Here is an 18,030-nt window from a genome sequence, read left to right on the forward strand (position 1 = left end):
TTACGCCGTTAATTCAGCCATGATGTACAGCAAATTAAATGCCCCAGGTGAGGATCGAACTCACGACCTTAAGATTATGAGACTTACGCGCTGCCCACTGCGCTACCGAGGCACGTTTGCGACCAACGTCCCAGGAAACTTGGTAAGCCTCGCATATTAGAGATAGACAGTTTGCGCTTTCTCAAGAATCTGTTGTGTTGCTACACGTGCTTTCCCGAATTGCTAGATTAAACTGCTGCCGCGGCTCTTCCAACGGAAAGCAGCACTGCCTGAGGTTACAGTACATCGCCCTTGCGGCACCTGAACACAGCGGCCTGTAGGGCCAGGCTGACGCTAGAGTTCAGATATAGCACGCGTCCGTCCAAGTACGGTCTCTTGCGTGCTGCGTGTTTGGTTCTTCTCACAGCGAATCCTGCTATACATTCCTGAGGCTGACGCAGCTCAAACGAGCAATCGGCGCGGCAGCATTATAGCGAGAACAGCAAAACGATGCATCGGCCGGGAATCGAACCCGGGCCGCCCGCGTGGTAGGCGAACAACCTGCCGCTTTTTTTGTTGTTGTTCTCATTTTTTTAGTTGCATTTGTTGGGGGCGGTCGACCGTGCTTCCCGAGCATATTCCAGAGTAGCTGTCTGCAGGGAAAGTGGGATTGCCACCCAACGACGCCGGATACAACCGAAAAAAGTGCTACACACGCGGAGTCCCCCACTACACTGCCTTAAAGCGACCGCTCATCACTATCGTGTGAGTAACCTTGCGGCCGCGGCGACGAGTCTTGCCCAAAGACGCAGCGTGCGTGGAGGCGCTGCCCGAACGCGTGTGGATGCACCCTCCTACCTCGTAAAGCGCCTACAGCTACTATCACCGTGGGCCGCTGCCGGCGGGCGGGAAGCCGACACAGCGCGGCGTTACGAGCATCGGCTGTGCGGTGGTGGTGTAATGGTGAGCATAGTTGCCTTCCAAGCAGTTGATCCGGGTTCGATTCCCGGCCACCGCAACGGGCGCAAATTTTTACGTATGAGTATGTGAGCCACGTGCTGTTAAATTAACGTTTTCTTTCCGTCGTTGCTCCACGCAGGCCATCCTGTAGTATGTCCCGACTTGTCCCGACTTTGCTCGGCTGACGCGAAAGCTGACGCTTGGAATTCGCCCTTATCAAGAGGACAGGCGATATAAACGGCTGTGAGAGGTGAGGTGTAGCGAAGTACCAAAACGACAGGCAAACTGCGAAATTTTCTGCTCCTTCTTCTTAAACAAAAAAATAAAAAAGAGAGACGCAGTCGGTAGGACTCGAACCTACGCTCCCAGAGGGAATCTGATTTCTAGTCAGACGCCTTAACCACTCGGCCACGACTGCTCGCAGCCAAAAGTTCCCTCGAATCGTGAAAACTCAAACCGTTCTGCGCAGTATGTTGACAGGAAACGAACTCCGTGCACTGATTACGACAGGGCTACCAGCGCTACGAGACGAGCCATTACGGAAGCGTTAAAATCTTCGCCCGGACAGGGACTCGAACCCTGGACCCTTAGGTTAAAAGCCTAATGCTCTACCGACTGAGCTATCCGGGCTCACACTTGTTGTGGGATGGAGCAGCTGCAGGCAATGTGAATAACTGGAACGCGTAATTGCTGGCTTCTGGCGCAACTGGCGACTTCACCGACTTGCCACTGACGCTGGTAGCAGCCCAACAGGGGACCAGTGCCTCTTCTCCCTTTATCCCGGTGCTGACAGTAATTGCATCTCGTGCCTGTTTTCCCCGATTACGCTCGGTTGAAGCTCCGGAAGGAGGGCGACAAACGAGGGTTGGAGGGCCAAAACATGGAGGGTCGTGTGCGCAAAAACTTCCCTTCCGGTACCGGGAATCGAACCCGGGCCTCCTGGGTGAAAGCCAGGTATCCTAGCCACTAGACCACACCGGATTTGCTCGTTAAGTGTCAGGTTAACTCCCTCTCCTCTGGCATTTCGCGCTGAATCCGGACTCAGTGGTGTTCTCTGTTTGCGAGCATATTTGCGCGTACAGACTGGCATGGCGCACAGCTCGAAACTGACTATTCATTGCTGTTTGCATCATATTTTACTCATAACAGGGGAGGAGAAAGGTCAAAGCTGTACCTTGCCATAGCTGGATGTAAACATTTTGACGCTGAGGCGTGGACTCCTTGTGGATAACAAACGACAATTCAGTTCGTTCCCTAGCAACAGCAACGCCGTTAATTCAGCCATGATGTACAGCAAATTAAATGCCCCAGGTGAGGATCGAACTCACGACCTTAAGATTATGAGACTTACGCGCTGCCCACTGCGCTACCGAGGCACGTTTGCGACCAACGTCCCAGGAAACTTGGTAAGCCTCGCATATTAGAGATAGACAGTTTGCGCTTTCTCAAGAATCTGTTGTGTTGCTACACGTGCTTTCCCGAATTGCTAGATTAAACTGCTGCCGCGGCTCTTCCAACGGAAAGCAGCACTGCCTGAGGTTACAGTACATCGCCCTTGCGGCACCTGAACACAGCGGCCTGTAGGGCCAGGCTGACGCTAGAGTTCAGATATAGCACGCGTCCGTCCAAGTACGGTCTCTTGCGTGCTGCGTGTTTGGTTCTTCTCACAGCGAATCCTGCTATACATTCCTGAGGCTGACGCAGCTCAAACGAGCAATCGGCGCGGCAGCATTATAGCGAGAACAGCAAAACGATGCATCGGCCGGGAATCGAACCCGGGCCGCCCGCGTGGTAGGCGAACAACCTGCCGCTTTTTTTGTTGTTGTTCTCATTTTTTTAGTTGCATTTGTTGGGGGCGGTCGACCGTGCTTCCCGAGCATATTCCAGAGTAGCTGTCTGCAGGGAAAGTGGGATTGCCACCCAACGACGCCGGATACAACCGAAAAAAGTGCTACACACGCGGAGTCCCCCACTACACTGCCTTAAAGCGACCGCTCATCACTATCGTGTGAGTAACCTTGCGGCCGCGGCGACGAGTCTTGCCCAAAGACGCAGCGTGCGTGGAGGCGCTGCCCGAACGCGTGTGGATGCACCCTCCTACCTCGTAAAGCGCCTACAGCTACTATCACCGTGGGCCGCTGCCGGCGGGCGGGAAGCCGACACAGCGCGGCGTTACGAGCATCGGCTGTGCGGTGGTGGTGTAATGGTGAGCATAGTTGCCTTCCAAGCAGTTGATCCGGGTTCGATTCCCGGCCACCGCAACGGGCGCAAATTTTTACGTATGAGTATGTGAGCCACGTGCTGTTAAATTAACGTTTTCTTTCCGTCGTTGCTCCACGCAGGCCATCCTGTAGTATGTCCCGACTTGTCCCGACTTTGCTCGGCTGACGCGAAAGCTGACGCTTGGAATTCGCCCTTATCAAGAGGACAGGCGATATAAACGGCTGTGAGAGGTGAGGTGTAGCGAAGTACCAAAACGACAGGCAAACTGCGAAATTTTCTGCTCCTTCTTCTTAAACAAAAAAATAAAAAAGAGAGACGCAGTCGGTAGGACTCGAACCTACGCTCCCAGAGGGAATCTGATTTCTAGTCAGACGCCTTAACCACTCGGCCACGACTGCTCGCAGCCAAAAGTTCCCTCGAATCGTGAAAACTCAAACCGTTCTGCGCAGTATGTTGACAGGAAACGAACTCCGTGCACTGATTACGACAGGGCTACCAGCGCTACGAGACGAGCCATTACGGAAGCGTTAAAATCTTCGCCCGGACAGGGACTCGAACCCTGGACCCTTAGGTTAAAAGCCTAATGCTCTACCGACTGAGCTATCCGGGCTCACACTTGTTGTGGGATGGAGCAGCTGCAGGCAATGTGAATAACTGGAACGCGTAATTGCTGGCTTCTGGCGCAACTGGCGACTTCACCGACTTGCCACTGACGCTGGTAGCAGCCCAACAGGGGACCAGTGCCTCTTCTCCCTTTATCCCGGTGCTGACAGTAATTGCATCTCGTGCCTGTTTTCCCCGATTACGCTCGGTTGAAGCTCCGGAAGGAGGGCGACAAACGAGGGTTGGAGGGCCAAAACATGGAGGGTCGTGTGCGCAAAAACTTCCCTTCCGGTACCGGGAATCGAACCCGGGCCTCCTGGGTGAAAGCCAGGTATCCTAGCCACTAGACCACACCGGATTTGCTCGTTAAGTGTCAGGTTAACTCCCTCTCCTCTGGCATTTCGCGCTGAATCCGGACTCAGTGGTGTTCTCTGTTTGCGAGCATATTTGCGCGTACAGACTGGCATGGCGCACAGCTCGAAACTGACTATTCATTGCTGTTTGCATCATATTTTACTCATAACAGGGGAGGAGAAAGGTCAAAGCTGTACCTTGCCATAGCTGGATGTAAACATTTTGACGCTGAGGCGTGGACTCCTTGTGGATAACAAACGACAATTCAGTTCGTTCCCTAGCAACAGCAACGCCGTTAATTCAGCCATGATGTACAGCAAATTAAATGCCCCAGGTGAGGATCGAACTCACGACCTTAAGATTATGAGACTTACGCGCTGCCCACTGCGCTACCGAGGCACGTTTGCGACCAACGTCCCAGGAAACTTGGTAAGTCTCGCATATTAGAGATAGACAGTTTGCGCTTTCTCAAGAATCTGTTGTGTTGCTACACGTGCTTTCCCGAATTGCTAGATTAAACTGCTGCCGCGGCTCTTCCAACGGAAAGCAGCACTGCCTGAGGTTACAGTACATCGCCCTTGCGGCACCTGAACACAGCGGCCTGTAGGGCCAGGCTGACGCTAGAGTTCAGATATAGCACGCGTCCGTCCAAGTACGGTCTCTTGCGTGCTGCGTGTTTGGTTCTTCTCACAGCGAATCCTGCTATACATTCCTGAGGCTGACGCAGCTCAAACGAGCAATCGGCGCGGCAGCATTATAGCGAGAACAGCAAAACGATGCATCGGCCGGGAATCGAACCCGGGCCGCCCGCGTGGTAGGCGAACAACCTGCCGCTTTTTTTGTTGTTGTTCTCATTTTTTTAGTTGCATTTGTTGGGGGCGGTCGACCGTGCTTCCCGAGCATATTCCAGAGTAGCTGTCTGCAGGGAAAGTGGGATTGCCACCCAACGACGCCGGATACAACCGAAAAAAGTGCTACACACGCGGAGTCCCCCACTACACTGCCTTAAAGCGACCGCTCATCACTATCGTGTGAGTAACCTTGCGGCCGCGGCGACGAGTCTTGCCCAAAGACGCAGCGTGCGTGGAGGCGCTGCCCGAACGCGTGTGGATGCACCCTCCTACCTCGTAAAGCGCCTACAGCTACTATCACCGTGGGCCGCTGCCGGCGGGCGGGAAGCCGACACAGCGCGGCGTTACGAGCATCGGCTGTGCGGTGGTGGTGTAATGGTGAGCATAGTTGCCTTCCAAGCAGTTGATCCGGGTTCGATTCCCGGCCACCGCAACGGGCGCAAATTTTTACGTATGAGTATGTGAGCCACGTGCTGTTAAATTAACGTTTTCTTTCCGTCGTTGCTCCACGCAGGCCATCCTGTAGTATGTCCCGACTTGTCCCGACTTTGCTCGGCTGACGCGAAAGCTGACGCTTGGAATTCGCCCTTATCAAGAGGACAGGCGATATAAACGGCTGTGAGAGGTGAGGTGTAGCGAAGTACCAAAACGACAGGCAAACTGCGAAATTTTCTGCTCCTTCTTCTTAAACAAAAAAATAAAAAAGAGAGACGCAGTCGGTAGGACTCGAACCTACGCTCCCAGAGGGAATCTGATTTCTAGTCAGACGCCTTAACCACTCGGCCACGACTGCTCGCAGCCAAAAGTTCCCTCGAATCGTGAAAACTCAAACCGTTCTGCGCAGTATGTTGACAGGAAACGAACTCCGTGCACTGATTACGACAGGGCTACCAGCGCTACGAGACGAGCCATTACGGAAGCGTTAAAATCTTCGCCCGGACAGGGACTCGAACCCTGGACCCTTAGGTTAAAAGCCTAATGCTCTACCGACTGAGCTATCCGGGCTCACACTTGTTGTGGGATGGAGCAGCTGCAGGCAATGTGAATAACTGGAACGCGTAATTGCTGGCTTCTGGCGCAACTGGCGACTTCACCGACTTGCCACTGACGCTGGTAGCAGCCCAACAGGGGACCAGTGCCTCTTCTCCCTTTATCCCGGTGCTGACAGTAATTGCATCTCGTGCCTGTTTTCCCCGATTACGCTCGGTTGAAGCTCCGGAAGGAGGGCGACAAACGAGGGTTGGAGGGCCAAAACATGGAGGGTCGTGTGCGCAAAAACTTCCCTTCCGGTACCGGGAATCGAACCCGGGCCTCCTGGGTGAAAGCCAGGTATCCTAGCCACTAGACCACACCGGATTTGCTCGTTAAGTGTCAGGTTAACTCCCTCTCCTCTGGCATTTCGCGCTGAATCCGGACTCAGTGGTGTTCTCTGTTTGCGAGCATATTTGCGCGTACAGACTGGCATGGCGCACAGCTCGAAACTGACTATTCATTGCTGTTTGCATCATATTTTACTCATAACAGGGGAGGAGAAAGGTCAAAGCTGTACCTTGCCATAGCTGGATGTAAACATTTTGACGCTGAGGCGTGGACTCCTTGTGGATAACAAACGACAATTCAGTTCGTTCCTAGCAACAGCAACGCCGTTAATTCAGCCATGATGTACAGCAAATTAAATGCCCCAGGTGAGGATCGAACTCACGACCTTAAGATTATGAGACTTACGCGCTGCCCACTGCGCTACCGAGGCACGTTTGCGACCAACGTCCCAGGAAACTTGGTAAGTCTCGCATATTAGAGATAGACAGTTTGCGCTTTCTCAAGAATCTGTTGTGTTGCTACACGTGCTTTCCCGAATTGCTAGATTAAACTGCTGCCGCGGCTCTTCCAACGGAAAGCAGCACTGCCTGAGGTTACAGTACATCGCCCTTGCGGCACCTGAACACAGCGGCCTGTAGGGCCAGGCTGACGCTAGAGTTCAGATATAGCACGCGTCCGTCCAAGTACGGTCTCTTGCGTGCTGCGTGTTTGGTTCTTCTCACAGCGAATCCTGCTATACATTCCTGAGGCTGACGCAGCTCAAACGAGCAATCGGCGCGGCAGCATTATAGCGAGAACAGCAAAACGATGCATCGGCCGGGAATCGAACCCGGGCCGCCCGCGTGGTAGGCGAACAACCTGCCGCTTTTTTTGTTGTTGTTCTCATTTTTTTAGTTGCATTTGTTGGGGGCGGTCGACCGTGCTTCCCGAGCATATTCCAGAGTAGCTGTCTGCAGGGAAAGTGGGATTGCCACCCAACGACGCCGGATACAACCGAAAAAAGTGCTACACACGCGGAGTCCCCCACTACACTGCCTTAAAGCGACCGCTCATCACTATCGTGTGAGTAACCTTGCGGCCGCGGCGACGAGTCTTGCCCAAAGACGCAGCGTGCGTGGAGGCGCTGCCCGAACGCGTGTGGATGCACCCTCCTACCTCGTAAAGCGCCTACAGCTACTATCACCGTGGGCCGCTGCCGGCGGGCGGGAAGCCGACACAGCGCGGCGTTACGAGCATCGGCTGTGCGGTGGTGGTGTAATGGTGAGCATAGTTGCCTTCCAAGCAGTTGATCCGGGTTCGATTCCCGGCCACCGCAACGGGCGCAAATTTTTACGTATGAGTATGTGAGCCACGTGCTGTTAAATTAACGTTTTCTTTCCGTCGTTGCTCCACGCAGGCCATCCTGTAGTATGTCCCGACTTGTCCCGACTTTGCTCGGCTGACGCGAAAGCTGACGCTTGGAATTCGCCCTTATCAAGAGGACAGGCGATATAAACGGCTGTGAGAGGTGAGGTGTAGCGAAGTACCAAAACGACAGGCAAACTGCGAAATTTTCTGCTCCTTCTTCTTAAACAAAAAAATAAAAAAGAGAGACGCAGTCGGTAGGACTCGAACCTACGCTCCCAGAGGGAATCTGATTTCTAGTCAGACGCCTTAACCACTCGGCCACGACTGCTCGCAGCCAAAAGTTCCCTCGAATCGTGAAAACTCAAACCGTTCTGCGCAGTATGTTGACAGGAAACGAACTCCGTGCACTGATTACGACAGGGCTACCAGCGCTACGAGACGAGCCATTACGGAAGCGTTAAAATCTTCGCCCGGACAGGGACTCGAACCCTGGACCCTTAGGTTAAAAGCCTAATGCTCTACCGACTGAGCTATCCGGGCTCACACTTGTTGTGGGATGGAGCAGCTGCAGGCAATGTGAATAACTGGAACGCGTAATTGCTGGCTTCTGGCGCAACTGGCGACTTCACCGACTTGCCACTGACGCTGGTAGCAGCCCAACAGGGGACCAGTGCCTCTTCTCCCTTTATCCCGGTGCTGACAGTAATTGCATCTCGTGCCTGTTTTCCCCGATTACGCTCGGTTGAAGCTCCGGAAGGAGGGCGACAAACGAGGGTTGGAGGGCCAAAACATGGAGGGTCGTGTGCGCAAAAACTTCCCTTCCGGTACCGGGAATCGAACCCGGGCCTCCTGGGTGAAAGCCAGGTATCCTAGCCACTAGACCACACCGGATTTGCTCGTTAAGTGTCAGGTTAACTCCCTCTCCTCTGGCATTTCGCGCTGAATCCGGACTCAGTGGTGTTCTCTGTTTGCGAGCATATTTGCGCGTACAGACTGGCATGGCGCACAGCTCGAAACTGACTATTCATTGCTGTTTGCATCATATTTTACTCATAACAGGGGAGGAGAAAGGTCAAAGCTGTACCTTGCCATAGCTGGATGTAAACATTTTGACGCTGAGGCGTGGACTCCTTGTGGATAACAAACGACAATTCAGTTCGTTCCCTAGCAACAGCAACGCCGTTAATTCAGCCATGATGTACAGCAAATTAAATGCCCCAGGTGAGGATCGAACTCACGACCTTAAGATTATGAGACTTACGCGCTGCCCACTGCGCTACCGAGGCACGTTTGCGACCAACGTCCCAGGAAACTTGGTAAGCCTCGCATATTAGAGATAGACAGTTTGCGCTTTCTCAAGAATCTGTTGTGTTGCTACACGTGCTTTCCCGAATTGCTAGATTAAACTGCTGCCGCGGCTCTTCCAACGGAAAGCAGCACTGCCTGAGGTTACAGTACATCGCCCTTGCGGCACCTGAACACAGCGGCCTGTAGGGCCAGGCTGACGCTAGAGTTCAGATATAGCACGCGTCCGTCCAAGTACGGTCTCTTGCGTGCTGCGTGTTTGGTTCTTCTCACAGCGAATCCTGCTATACATTCCTGAGGCTGACGCAGCTCAAACGAGCAATCGGCGCGGCAGCATTATAGCGAGAACAGCAAAACGATGCATCGGCCGGGAATCGAACCCGGGCCGCCCGCGTGGTAGGCGAACAACCTGCCGCTTTTTTTGTTGTTGTTCTCATTTTTTTAGTTGCATTTGTTGGGGGCGGTCGACCGTGCTTCCCGAGCATATTCCAGAGTAGCTGTCTGCAGGGAAAGTGGGATTGCCACCCAACGACGCCGGATACAACCGAAAAAAGTGCTACACACGCGGAGTCCCCCACTACACTGCCTTAAAGCGACCGCTCATCACTATCGTGTGAGTAACCTTGCGGCCGCGGCGACGAGTCTTGCCCAAAGACGCAGCGTGCGTGGAGGCGCTGCCCGAACGCGTGTGGATGCACCCTCCTACCTCGTAAAGCGCCTACAGCTACTATCACCGTGGGCCGCTGCCGGCGGGCGGGAAGCCGACACAGCGCGGCGTTACGAGCATCGGCTGTGCGGTGGTGGTGTAATGGTGAGCATAGTTGCCTTCCAAGCAGTTGATCCGGGTTCGATTCCCGGCCACCGCAACGGGCGCAAATTTTTACGTATGAGTATGTGAGCCACGTGCTGTTAAATTAACGTTTTCTTTCCGTCGTTGCTCCACGCAGGCCATCCTGTAGTATGTCCCGACTTGTCCCGACTTTGCTCGGCTGACGCGAAAGCTGACGCTTGGAATTCGCCCTTATCAAGAGGACAGGCGATATAAACGGCTGTGAGAGGTGAGGTGTAGCGAAGTACCAAAACGACAGGCAAACTGCGAAATTTTCTGCTCCTTCTTCTTAAACAAAAAAATAAAAAAGAGAGACGCAGTCGGTAGGACTCGAACCTACGCTCCCAGAGGGAATCTGATTTCTAGTCAGACGCCTTAACCACTCGGCCACGACTGCTCGCAGCCAAAAGTTCCCTCGAATCGTGAAAACTCAAACCGTTCTGCGCAGTATGTTGACAGGAAACGAACTCCGTGCACTGATTACGACAGGGCTACCAGCGCTACGAGACGAGCCATTACGGAAGCGTTAAAATCTTCGCCCGGACAGGGACTCGAACCCTGGACCCTTAGGTTAAAAGCCTAATGCTCTACCGACTGAGCTATCCGGGCTCACACTTGTTGTGGGATGGAGCAGCTGCAGGCAATGTGAATAACTGGAACGCGTAATTGCTGGCTTCTGGCGCAACTGGCGACTTCACCGACTTGCCACTGACGCTGGTAGCAGCCCAACAGGGGACCAGTGCCTCTTCTCCCTTTATCCCGGTGCTGACAGTAATTGCATCTCGTGCCTGTTTTCCCCGATTACGCTCGGTTGAAGCTCCGGAAGGAGGGCGACAAACGAGGGTTGGAGGGCCAAAACATGGAGGGTCGTGTGCGCAAAAACTTCCCTTCCGGTACCGGGAATCGAACCCGGGCCTCCTGGGTGAAAGCCAGGTATCCTAGCCACTAGACCACACCGGATTTGCTCGTTAAGTGTCAGGTTAACTCCCTCTCCTCTGGCATTTCGCGCTGAATCCGGACTCAGTGGTGTTCTCTGTTTGCGAGCATATTTGCGCGTACAGACTGGCATGGCGCACAGCTCGAAACTGACTATTCATTGCTGTTTGCATCATATTTTACTCATAACAGGGGAGGAGAAAGGTCAAAGCTGTACCTTGCCATAGCTGGATGTAAACATTTTGACGCTGAGGCGTGGACTCCTTGTGGATAACAAACGACAATTCAGTTCGTTCCCTAGCAACAGCAACGCCGTTAATTCAGCCATGATGTACAGCAAATTAAATGCCCCAGGTGAGGATCGAACTCACGACCTTAAGATTATGAGACTTACGCGCTGCCCACTGCGCTACCGAGGCACGTTTGCGACCAACGTCCCAGGAAACTTGGTAAGCCTCGCATATTAGAGATAGACAGTTTGCGCTTTCTCAAGAATCTGTTGTGTTGCTACACGTGCTTTCCCGAATTGCTAGATTAAACTGCTGCCGCGGCTCTTCCAACGGAAAGCAGCACTGCCTGAGGTTACAGTACATCGCCCTTGCGGCACCTGAACACAGCGGCCTGTAGGGCCAGGCTGACGCTAGAGTTCAGATATAGCACGCGTCCGTCCAAGTACGGTCTCTTGCGTGCTGCGTGTTTGGTTCTTCTCACAGCGAATCCTGCTATACATTCCTGAGGCTGACGCAGCTCAAACGAGCAATCGGCGCGGCAGCATTATAGCGAGAACAGCAAAACGATGCATCGGCCGGGAATCGAACCCGGGCCGCCCGCGTGGTAGGCGAACAACCTGCCGCTTTTTTTGTTGTTGTTCTCATTTTTTTAGTTGCATTTGTTGGGGGCGGTCGACCGTGCTTCCCGAGCATATTCCAGAGTAGCTGTCTGCAGGGAAAGTGGGATTGCCACCCAACGACGCCGGATACAACCGAAAAAAGTGCTACACACGCGGAGTCCCCCACTACACTGCCTTAAAGCGACCGCTCATCACTATCGTGTGAGTAACCTTGCGGCCGCGGCGACGAGTCTTGCCCAAAGACGCAGCGTGCGTGGAGGCGCTGCCCGAACGCGTGTGGATGCACCCTCCTACCTCGTAAAGCGCCTACAGCTACTATCACCGTGGGCCGCTGCCGGCGGGCGGGAAGCCGACACAGCGCGGCGTTACGAGCATCGGCTGTGCGGTGGTGGTGTAATGGTGAGCATAGTTGCCTTCCAAGCAGTTGATCCGGGTTCGATTCCCGGCCACCGCAACGGGCGCAAATTTTTACGTATGAGTATGTGAGCCACGTGCTGTTAAATTAACGTTTTCTTTCCGTCGTTGCTCCACGCAGGCCATCCTGTAGTATGTCCCGACTTGTCCCGACTTTGCTCGGCTGACGCGAAAGCTGACGCTTGGAATTCGCCCTTATCAAGAGGACAGGCGATATAAACGGCTGTGAGAGGTGAGGTGTAGCGAAGTACCAAAACGACAGGCAAACTGCGAAATTTTCTGCTCCTTCTTCTTAAACAAAAAAATAAAAAAGAGAGACGCAGTCGGTAGGACTCGAACCTACGCTCCCAGAGGGAATCTGATTTCTAGTCAGACGCCTTAACCACTCGGCCACGACTGCTCGCAGCCAAAAGTTCCCTCGAATCGTGAAAACTCAAACCGTTCTGCGCAGTATGTTGACAGGAAACGAACTCCGTGCACTGATTACGACAGGGCTACCAGCGCTACGAGACGAGCCATTACGGAAGCGTTAAAATCTTCGCCCGGACAGGGACTCGAACCCTGGACCCTTAGGTTAAAAGCCTAATGCTCTACCGACTGAGCTATCCGGGCTCACACTTGTTGTGGGATGGAGCAGCTGCAGGCAATGTGAATAACTGGAACGCGTAATTGCTGGCTTCTGGCGCAACTGGCGACTTCACCGACTTGCCACTGACGCTGGTAGCAGCCCAACAGGGGACCAGTGCCTCTTCTCCCTTTATCCCGGTGCTGACAGTAATTGCATCTCGTGCCTGTTTTCCCCGATTACGCTCGGTTGAAGCTCCGGAAGGAGGGCGACAAACGAGGGTTGGAGGGCCAAAACATGGAGGGTCGTGTGCGCAAAAACTTCCCTTCCGGTACCGGGAATCGAACCCGGGCCTCCTGGGTGAAAGCCAGGTATCCTAGCCACTAGACCACACCGGATTTGCTCGTTAAGTGTCAGGTTAACTCCCTCTCCTCTGGCATTTCGCGCTGAATCCGGACTCAGTGGTGTTCTCTGTTTGCGAGCATATTTGCGCGTACAGACTGGCATGGCGCACAGCTCGAAACTGACTATTCATTGCTGTTTGCATCATATTTTACTCATAACAGGGGAGGAGAAAGGTCAAAGCTGTACCTTGCCATAGCTGGATGTAAACATTTTGACGCTGAGGCGTGGACTCCTTGTGGATAACAAACGACAATTCAGTTCGTTCCCTAGCAACAGCAACGCCGTTAATTCAGCCATGTTGTACAGCAAATTAAATGCCCCAGGTGAGGATCGAACTCACGACCTTAAGATTATGAGACTTACGCGCTGCCCACTGCGCTACCGAGGCACGTTTGCGACCAACGTCCCAGGAAACTTGGTAAGTCTCGCATATTAGAGATAGACAGTTTGCGCTTTCTCAAGAATCTGTTGTGTTGCTACACGTGCTTTCCCGAATTGCTAGATTAAACTGCTGCCGCGGCTCTTCCAACGGAAAGCAGCACTGCCTGAGGTTACAGTACATCGCCCTTGCGGCACCTGAACACAGCGGCCTGTAGGGCCAGGCTGACGCTAGAGTTCAGATATAGCACGCGTCCGTCCAAGTACGGTCTCTTGCGTGCTGCGTGTTTGGTTCTTCTCACAGCGAATCCTGCTATACATTCCTGAGGCTGACGCAGCTCAAACGAGCAATCGGCGCGGCAGCATTATAGCGAGAACAGCAAAACGATGCATCGGCCGGGAATCGAACCCGGGCCGCCCGCGTGGTAGGCGAACAACCTGCCGCTTTTTTTGTTGTTGTTCTCATTTTTTTAGTTGCATTTGTTGGGGGCGGTCGACCGTGCTTCCCGAGCATATTCCAGAGTAGCTGTCTGCAGGGAAAGTGGGATTGCCACCCAACGACGCCGGATACAACCGAAAAAAGTGCTACACACGCGGAGTCCCCCACTACACTGCCTTAAAGCGACCGCTCATCACTATCGTGTGAGTAACCTTGCGGCCGCGGCGACGAGTCTTGCCCAAAGACGCAGCGTGCGTGGAGGCGCTGCCCGAACGCGTGTGGATGCACCCTCCTACCTCGTAAAGCGCCTACAGCTACTATCACCGTGGGCCGCTGCCGGCGGGCGGGAAGCCGACACAGCGCGGCGTTACGAGCATCGGCTGTGCGGTGGTGGTGTAATGGTGAGCATAGTTGCCTTCCAAGCAGTTGATCCGGGTTCGATTCCCGGCCACCGCAACGGGCGCAAATTTTTACGTATGAGTATGTGAGCCACGTGCTGTTAAATTAACGTTTTCTTTCCGTCGTTGCTCCACGCAGGCCATCCTGTAGTATGTCCCGACTTGTCCCGACTTTGCTCGGCTGACGCGAAAGCTGACGCTTGGAATTCGCCCTTATCAAGAGGACAGGCGATATAAACGGCTGTGAGAGGTGAGGTGTAGCGAAGTACCAAAACGACAGGCAAACTGCGAAATTTTCTGCTCCTTCTTCTTAAACAAAAAAATAAAAAAGAGAGACGCAGTCGGTAGGACTCGAACCTACGCTCCCAGAGGGAATCTGATTTCTAGTCAGACGCCTTAACCACTCGGCCACGACTGCTCGCAGCCAAAAGTTCCCTCGAATCGTGAAAACTCAAACCGTTCTGCGCAGTATGTTGACAGGAAACGAACTCCGTGCACTGATTACGACAGGGCTACCAGCGCTACGAGACGAGCCATTACGGAAGCGTTAAAATCTTCGCCCGGACAGGGACTCGAACCCTGGACCCTTAGGTTAAAAGCCTAATGCTCTACCGACTGAGCTATCCGGGCTCACACTTGTTGTGGGATGGAGCAGCTGCAGGCAATGTGAATAACTGGAACGCGTAATTGCTGGCTTCTGGCGCAACTGGCGACTTCACCGACTTGCCACTGACGCTGGTAGCAGCCCAACAGGGGACCAGTGCCTCTTCTCCCTTTATCCCGGTGCTGACAGTAATTGCATCTCGTGCCTGTTTTCCCCGATTACGCTCGGTTGAAGCTCCGGAAGGAGGGCGACAAACGAGGGTTGGAGGGCCAAAACATGGAGGGTCGTGTGCGCAAAAACTTCCCTTCCGGTACCGGGAATCGAACCCGGGCCTCCTGGGTGAAAGCCAGGTATCCTAGCCACTAGACCACACCGGATTTGCTCGTTAAGTGTCAGGTTAACTCCCTCTCCTCTGGCATTTCGCGCTGAATCCGGACTCAGTGGTGTTCTCTGTTTGCGAGCATATTTGCGCGTACAGACTGGCATGGCGCACAGCTCGAAACTGACTATTCATTGCTGTTTGCATCATATTTTACTCATAACAGGGGAGGAGAAAGGTCAAAGCTGTACCTTGCCATAGCTGGATGTAAACATTTTGACGCTGAGGCGTGGACTCCTTGTGGATAACAAACGACAATTCAGTTCGTTCCCTAGCAACAGCAACGCCGTTAATTCAGCCATGATGTACAGCAAATTAAATGCCCCAGGTGAGGATCGAACTCACGACCTTAAGATTATGAGACTTACGCGCTGCCCACTGCGCTACCGAGGCACGTTTGCGACCAACGTCCCAGGAAACTTGGTAAGTCTCGCATATTAGAGATAGACAGTTTGCGCTTTCTCAAGAATCTGTTGTGTTGCTACACGTGCTTTCCCGAATTGCTAGATTAAACTGCTGCCGCGGCTCTTCCAACGGAAAGCAGCACTGCCTGAGGTTACAGTACATCGCCCTTGCGGCACCTGAACACAGCGGCCTGTAGGGCCAGGCTGACGCTAGAGTTCAGATATAGCACGCGTCCGTCCAAGTACGGTCTCTTGCGTGCTGCGTGTTTGGTTCTTCTCACAGCGAATCCTGCTATACATTCCTGAGGCTGACGCAGCTCAAACGAGCAATCGGCGCGGCAGCATTATAGCGAGAACAGCAAAACGATGCATCGGCCGGGAATCGAACCCGGGCCGCCCGCGTGGTAGGCGAACAACCTGCCGCTTTTTTTGTTGTTGTTCTCATTTTTTTAGTTGCATTTGTTGGGGGCGGTCGACCGTGCTTCCCGAGCATATTCCAGAGTAGCTGTCTGCAGGGAAAGTGGGATTGCCACCCAACGACGCCGGATACAACCGAAAAAAGTGCTACACACGCGGAGTCCCCCACTACACTGCCTTAAAGCGACCGCTCATCACTATCGTGTGAGTAACCTTGCGGCCGCGGCGACGAGTCTTGCCCAAAGACGCAGCGTGCGTGGAGGCGCTGCCCGAACGCGTGTGGATGCACCCTCCTACCTCGTAAAGCGCCTACAGCTACTATCACCGTGGGCCGCTGCCGGCGGGCGGGAAGCCGACACAGCGCGGCGTTACGAGCATCGGCTGTGCGGTGGTGGTGTAATGGTGAGCATAGTTGCCTTCCAAGCAGTTGATCCGGGTTCGATTCCCGGCCACCGCAACGGGCGCAAATTTTTACGTATGAGTATGTGAGCCACGTGCTGTTAAATTAACGTTTTCTTTCCGTCGTTGCTCCACGCAGGCCATCCTGTAGTATGTCCCGACTTGTCCCGACTTTGCTCGGCTGACGCGAAAGCTGACGCTTGGAATTCGCCCTTATCAAGAGGACAGGCGATATAAACGGCTGTGAGAGGTGAGGTGTAGCGAAGTACCAAAACGACAGGCAAACTGCGAAATTTTCTGCTCCTTCTTCTTAAACAAAAAAATAAAAAAGAGAGACGCAGTCGGTAGGACTCGAACCTACGCTCCCAGAGGGAATCTGATTTCTAGTCAGACGCCTTAACCACTCGGCCACGACTGCTCGCAGCCAAAAGTTCCCTCGAATCGTGAAAACTCAAACCGTTCTGCGCAGTATGTTGACAGGAAACGAACTCCGTGCACTGATTACGACAGGGCTACCAGCGCTACGAGACGAGCCATTACGGAAGCGTTAAAATCTTCGCCCGGACAGGGACTCGAACCCTGGACCCTTAGGTTAAAAGCCTAATGCTCTACCGACTGAGCTATCCGGGCTCACACTTGTTGTGGGATGGAGCAGCTGCAGGCAATGTGAATAACTGGAACGCGTAATTGCTGGCTTCTGGCGCAACTGGCGACTTCACCGACTTGCCACTGACGCTGGTAGCAGCCCAACAGGGGACCAGTGCCTCTTCTCCCTTTATCCCGGTGCTGACAGTAATTGCATCTCGTGCCTGTTTTCCCCGATTACGCTCGGTTGAAGCTCCGGAAGGAGGGCGACAAACGAGGGTTGGAGGGCCAAAACATGGAGGGTCGTGTGCGCAAAAACTTCCCTTCCGGTACCGGGAATCGAACCCGGGCCTCCTGGGTGAAAGCCAGGTATCCTAGCCACTAGACCACACCGGATTTGCTCGTTAAGTGTCAGGTTAACTCCCTCTCCTCTGGCATTTCGCGCTGAATCCGGACTCAGTGGTGTTCTCTGTTTGCGAGCATATTTGCGCGTACAGACTGGCATGGCGCACAGCTCGAAACTGACTATTCATTGCTGTTTGCATCATATTTTACTCATAACAGGGGAGGAGAAAGGTCAAAGCTGTACCTTGCCATAGCTGGATGTAAACATTTTGACGCTGAGGCGTGGACTCCTTGTGGATAACAAACGACAATTCAGTTCGTTCCCTAGCAACAGCAACGCCGTTAATTCAGCCATGATGTACAGCAAATTAAATGCCCCAGGTGAGGATCGAACTCACGACCTTAAGATTATGAGACTTACGCGCTGCCCACTGCGCTACCGAGGCACGTTTGCGACCAACGTCCCAGGAAACTTGGTAAGTCTCGCATATTAGAGATAGACAGTTTGCGCTTTCTCAAGAATCTGTTGTGTTGCTACACGTGCTTTCCCGAATTGCTAGATTAAACTGCTGCCGCGGCTCTTCCAACGGAAAGCAGCACTGCCTGAGGTTACAGTACATCGCCCTTGCGGCACCTGAACACAGCGGCCTGTAGGGCCAGGCTGACGCTAGAGTTCAGATATAGCACGCGTCCGTCCAAGTACGGTCTCTTGCGTGCTGCGTGTTTGGTTCTTCTCACAGC

The 18,030-nt window shown here is 53.5% G+C and overlaps 41 non-coding genes across 41 annotated transcripts; 8 read left to right on the forward strand and 33 right to left on the reverse strand.

Annotated features, from left to right (window-relative positions):
• Window positions 1-39: 39 nt before the first annotated feature.
• On the reverse strand, window positions 40-112 carry Trnam-cau. Its single transcript has one exon. It is a non-coding gene; the product is annotated as a tRNA-Met (tRNA).
• Window positions 113-925: 813 nt separating this feature from the next.
• On the forward strand, window positions 926-997 carry Trnag-ucc. Its single transcript has one exon. It is a non-coding gene; the product is annotated as a tRNA-Gly (tRNA).
• Window positions 998-1,275: 278 nt separating this feature from the next.
• Window positions 1,276-1,357, reverse strand: Trnas-aga. The gene has a single exon. It is a non-coding gene; the product is annotated as a tRNA-Ser (tRNA).
• A 139-nt stretch (window positions 1,358-1,496) lies between these two features.
• Trnak-uuu lies at window positions 1,497-1,569 on the reverse strand. The gene has a single exon. It is a non-coding gene; the product is annotated as a tRNA-Lys (tRNA).
• Window positions 1,570-1,848: 279 nt separating this feature from the next.
• Window positions 1,849-1,920, reverse strand: Trnae-uuc. Its single transcript has one exon. It is a non-coding gene; the product is annotated as a tRNA-Glu (tRNA).
• A 322-nt stretch (window positions 1,921-2,242) lies between these two features.
• Trnam-cau lies at window positions 2,243-2,315 on the reverse strand. Its single transcript has one exon. It is a non-coding gene; the product is annotated as a tRNA-Met (tRNA).
• An 813-nt stretch (window positions 2,316-3,128) lies between these two features.
• Trnag-ucc lies at window positions 3,129-3,200 on the forward strand. Its single transcript has one exon. It is a non-coding gene; the product is annotated as a tRNA-Gly (tRNA).
• A 278-nt stretch (window positions 3,201-3,478) lies between these two features.
• On the reverse strand, window positions 3,479-3,560 carry Trnas-aga. Its single transcript has one exon. It is a non-coding gene; the product is annotated as a tRNA-Ser (tRNA).
• A 139-nt stretch (window positions 3,561-3,699) lies between these two features.
• Trnak-uuu lies at window positions 3,700-3,772 on the reverse strand. The gene has a single exon. It is a non-coding gene; the product is annotated as a tRNA-Lys (tRNA).
• A 279-nt stretch (window positions 3,773-4,051) lies between these two features.
• On the reverse strand, window positions 4,052-4,123 carry Trnae-uuc. Its single transcript has one exon. It is a non-coding gene; the product is annotated as a tRNA-Glu (tRNA).
• Window positions 4,124-4,445: 322 nt separating this feature from the next.
• Trnam-cau lies at window positions 4,446-4,518 on the reverse strand. Its single transcript has one exon. It is a non-coding gene; the product is annotated as a tRNA-Met (tRNA).
• Window positions 4,519-5,331: 813 nt separating this feature from the next.
• On the forward strand, window positions 5,332-5,403 carry Trnag-ucc. Its single transcript has one exon. It is a non-coding gene; the product is annotated as a tRNA-Gly (tRNA).
• A 278-nt stretch (window positions 5,404-5,681) lies between these two features.
• Trnas-aga lies at window positions 5,682-5,763 on the reverse strand. Its single transcript has one exon. It is a non-coding gene; the product is annotated as a tRNA-Ser (tRNA).
• A 139-nt stretch (window positions 5,764-5,902) lies between these two features.
• Window positions 5,903-5,975, reverse strand: Trnak-uuu. Its single transcript has one exon. It is a non-coding gene; the product is annotated as a tRNA-Lys (tRNA).
• A 279-nt stretch (window positions 5,976-6,254) lies between these two features.
• On the reverse strand, window positions 6,255-6,326 carry Trnae-uuc. The gene has a single exon. It is a non-coding gene; the product is annotated as a tRNA-Glu (tRNA).
• A 321-nt stretch (window positions 6,327-6,647) lies between these two features.
• On the reverse strand, window positions 6,648-6,720 carry Trnam-cau. Its single transcript has one exon. It is a non-coding gene; the product is annotated as a tRNA-Met (tRNA).
• An 813-nt stretch (window positions 6,721-7,533) lies between these two features.
• On the forward strand, window positions 7,534-7,605 carry Trnag-ucc. The gene has a single exon. It is a non-coding gene; the product is annotated as a tRNA-Gly (tRNA).
• A 278-nt stretch (window positions 7,606-7,883) lies between these two features.
• On the reverse strand, window positions 7,884-7,965 carry Trnas-aga. Its single transcript has one exon. It is a non-coding gene; the product is annotated as a tRNA-Ser (tRNA).
• Window positions 7,966-8,104: 139 nt separating this feature from the next.
• On the reverse strand, window positions 8,105-8,177 carry Trnak-uuu. Its single transcript has one exon. It is a non-coding gene; the product is annotated as a tRNA-Lys (tRNA).
• A 279-nt stretch (window positions 8,178-8,456) lies between these two features.
• Trnae-uuc lies at window positions 8,457-8,528 on the reverse strand. The gene has a single exon. It is a non-coding gene; the product is annotated as a tRNA-Glu (tRNA).
• A 322-nt stretch (window positions 8,529-8,850) lies between these two features.
• Window positions 8,851-8,923, reverse strand: Trnam-cau. Its single transcript has one exon. It is a non-coding gene; the product is annotated as a tRNA-Met (tRNA).
• Window positions 8,924-9,736: 813 nt separating this feature from the next.
• On the forward strand, window positions 9,737-9,808 carry Trnag-ucc. The gene has a single exon. It is a non-coding gene; the product is annotated as a tRNA-Gly (tRNA).
• A 278-nt stretch (window positions 9,809-10,086) lies between these two features.
• Window positions 10,087-10,168, reverse strand: Trnas-aga. Its single transcript has one exon. It is a non-coding gene; the product is annotated as a tRNA-Ser (tRNA).
• Window positions 10,169-10,307: 139 nt separating this feature from the next.
• Window positions 10,308-10,380, reverse strand: Trnak-uuu. Its single transcript has one exon. It is a non-coding gene; the product is annotated as a tRNA-Lys (tRNA).
• Window positions 10,381-10,659: 279 nt separating this feature from the next.
• Trnae-uuc lies at window positions 10,660-10,731 on the reverse strand. The gene has a single exon. It is a non-coding gene; the product is annotated as a tRNA-Glu (tRNA).
• A 322-nt stretch (window positions 10,732-11,053) lies between these two features.
• Window positions 11,054-11,126, reverse strand: Trnam-cau. Its single transcript has one exon. It is a non-coding gene; the product is annotated as a tRNA-Met (tRNA).
• Window positions 11,127-11,939: 813 nt separating this feature from the next.
• Trnag-ucc lies at window positions 11,940-12,011 on the forward strand. The gene has a single exon. It is a non-coding gene; the product is annotated as a tRNA-Gly (tRNA).
• A 278-nt stretch (window positions 12,012-12,289) lies between these two features.
• Trnas-aga lies at window positions 12,290-12,371 on the reverse strand. The gene has a single exon. It is a non-coding gene; the product is annotated as a tRNA-Ser (tRNA).
• A 139-nt stretch (window positions 12,372-12,510) lies between these two features.
• Trnak-uuu lies at window positions 12,511-12,583 on the reverse strand. Its single transcript has one exon. It is a non-coding gene; the product is annotated as a tRNA-Lys (tRNA).
• A 279-nt stretch (window positions 12,584-12,862) lies between these two features.
• On the reverse strand, window positions 12,863-12,934 carry Trnae-uuc. The gene has a single exon. It is a non-coding gene; the product is annotated as a tRNA-Glu (tRNA).
• Window positions 12,935-13,256: 322 nt separating this feature from the next.
• Trnam-cau lies at window positions 13,257-13,329 on the reverse strand. The gene has a single exon. It is a non-coding gene; the product is annotated as a tRNA-Met (tRNA).
• An 813-nt stretch (window positions 13,330-14,142) lies between these two features.
• Window positions 14,143-14,214, forward strand: Trnag-ucc. The gene has a single exon. It is a non-coding gene; the product is annotated as a tRNA-Gly (tRNA).
• A 278-nt stretch (window positions 14,215-14,492) lies between these two features.
• Window positions 14,493-14,574, reverse strand: Trnas-aga. The gene has a single exon. It is a non-coding gene; the product is annotated as a tRNA-Ser (tRNA).
• A 139-nt stretch (window positions 14,575-14,713) lies between these two features.
• On the reverse strand, window positions 14,714-14,786 carry Trnak-uuu. The gene has a single exon. It is a non-coding gene; the product is annotated as a tRNA-Lys (tRNA).
• A 279-nt stretch (window positions 14,787-15,065) lies between these two features.
• Trnae-uuc lies at window positions 15,066-15,137 on the reverse strand. The gene has a single exon. It is a non-coding gene; the product is annotated as a tRNA-Glu (tRNA).
• Window positions 15,138-15,459: 322 nt separating this feature from the next.
• On the reverse strand, window positions 15,460-15,532 carry Trnam-cau. Its single transcript has one exon. It is a non-coding gene; the product is annotated as a tRNA-Met (tRNA).
• An 813-nt stretch (window positions 15,533-16,345) lies between these two features.
• Window positions 16,346-16,417, forward strand: Trnag-ucc. The gene has a single exon. It is a non-coding gene; the product is annotated as a tRNA-Gly (tRNA).
• Window positions 16,418-16,695: 278 nt separating this feature from the next.
• Window positions 16,696-16,777, reverse strand: Trnas-aga. Its single transcript has one exon. It is a non-coding gene; the product is annotated as a tRNA-Ser (tRNA).
• Window positions 16,778-16,916: 139 nt separating this feature from the next.
• On the reverse strand, window positions 16,917-16,989 carry Trnak-uuu. Its single transcript has one exon. It is a non-coding gene; the product is annotated as a tRNA-Lys (tRNA).
• A 279-nt stretch (window positions 16,990-17,268) lies between these two features.
• On the reverse strand, window positions 17,269-17,340 carry Trnae-uuc. Its single transcript has one exon. It is a non-coding gene; the product is annotated as a tRNA-Glu (tRNA).
• A 322-nt stretch (window positions 17,341-17,662) lies between these two features.
• Trnam-cau lies at window positions 17,663-17,735 on the reverse strand. The gene has a single exon. It is a non-coding gene; the product is annotated as a tRNA-Met (tRNA).
• Window positions 17,736-18,030: the final 295 nt, after the last annotated feature.

The sequence above is a fragment of the Schistocerca americana genome, unplaced genomic scaffold (genome assembly GCF_021461395.2).
Source record: "Schistocerca americana isolate TAMUIC-IGC-003095 unplaced genomic scaffold, iqSchAmer2.1 HiC_scaffold_508, whole genome shotgun sequence".
Classification (NCBI taxonomy): domain Eukaryota; kingdom Metazoa; phylum Arthropoda; class Insecta; order Orthoptera; family Acrididae; genus Schistocerca; species Schistocerca americana.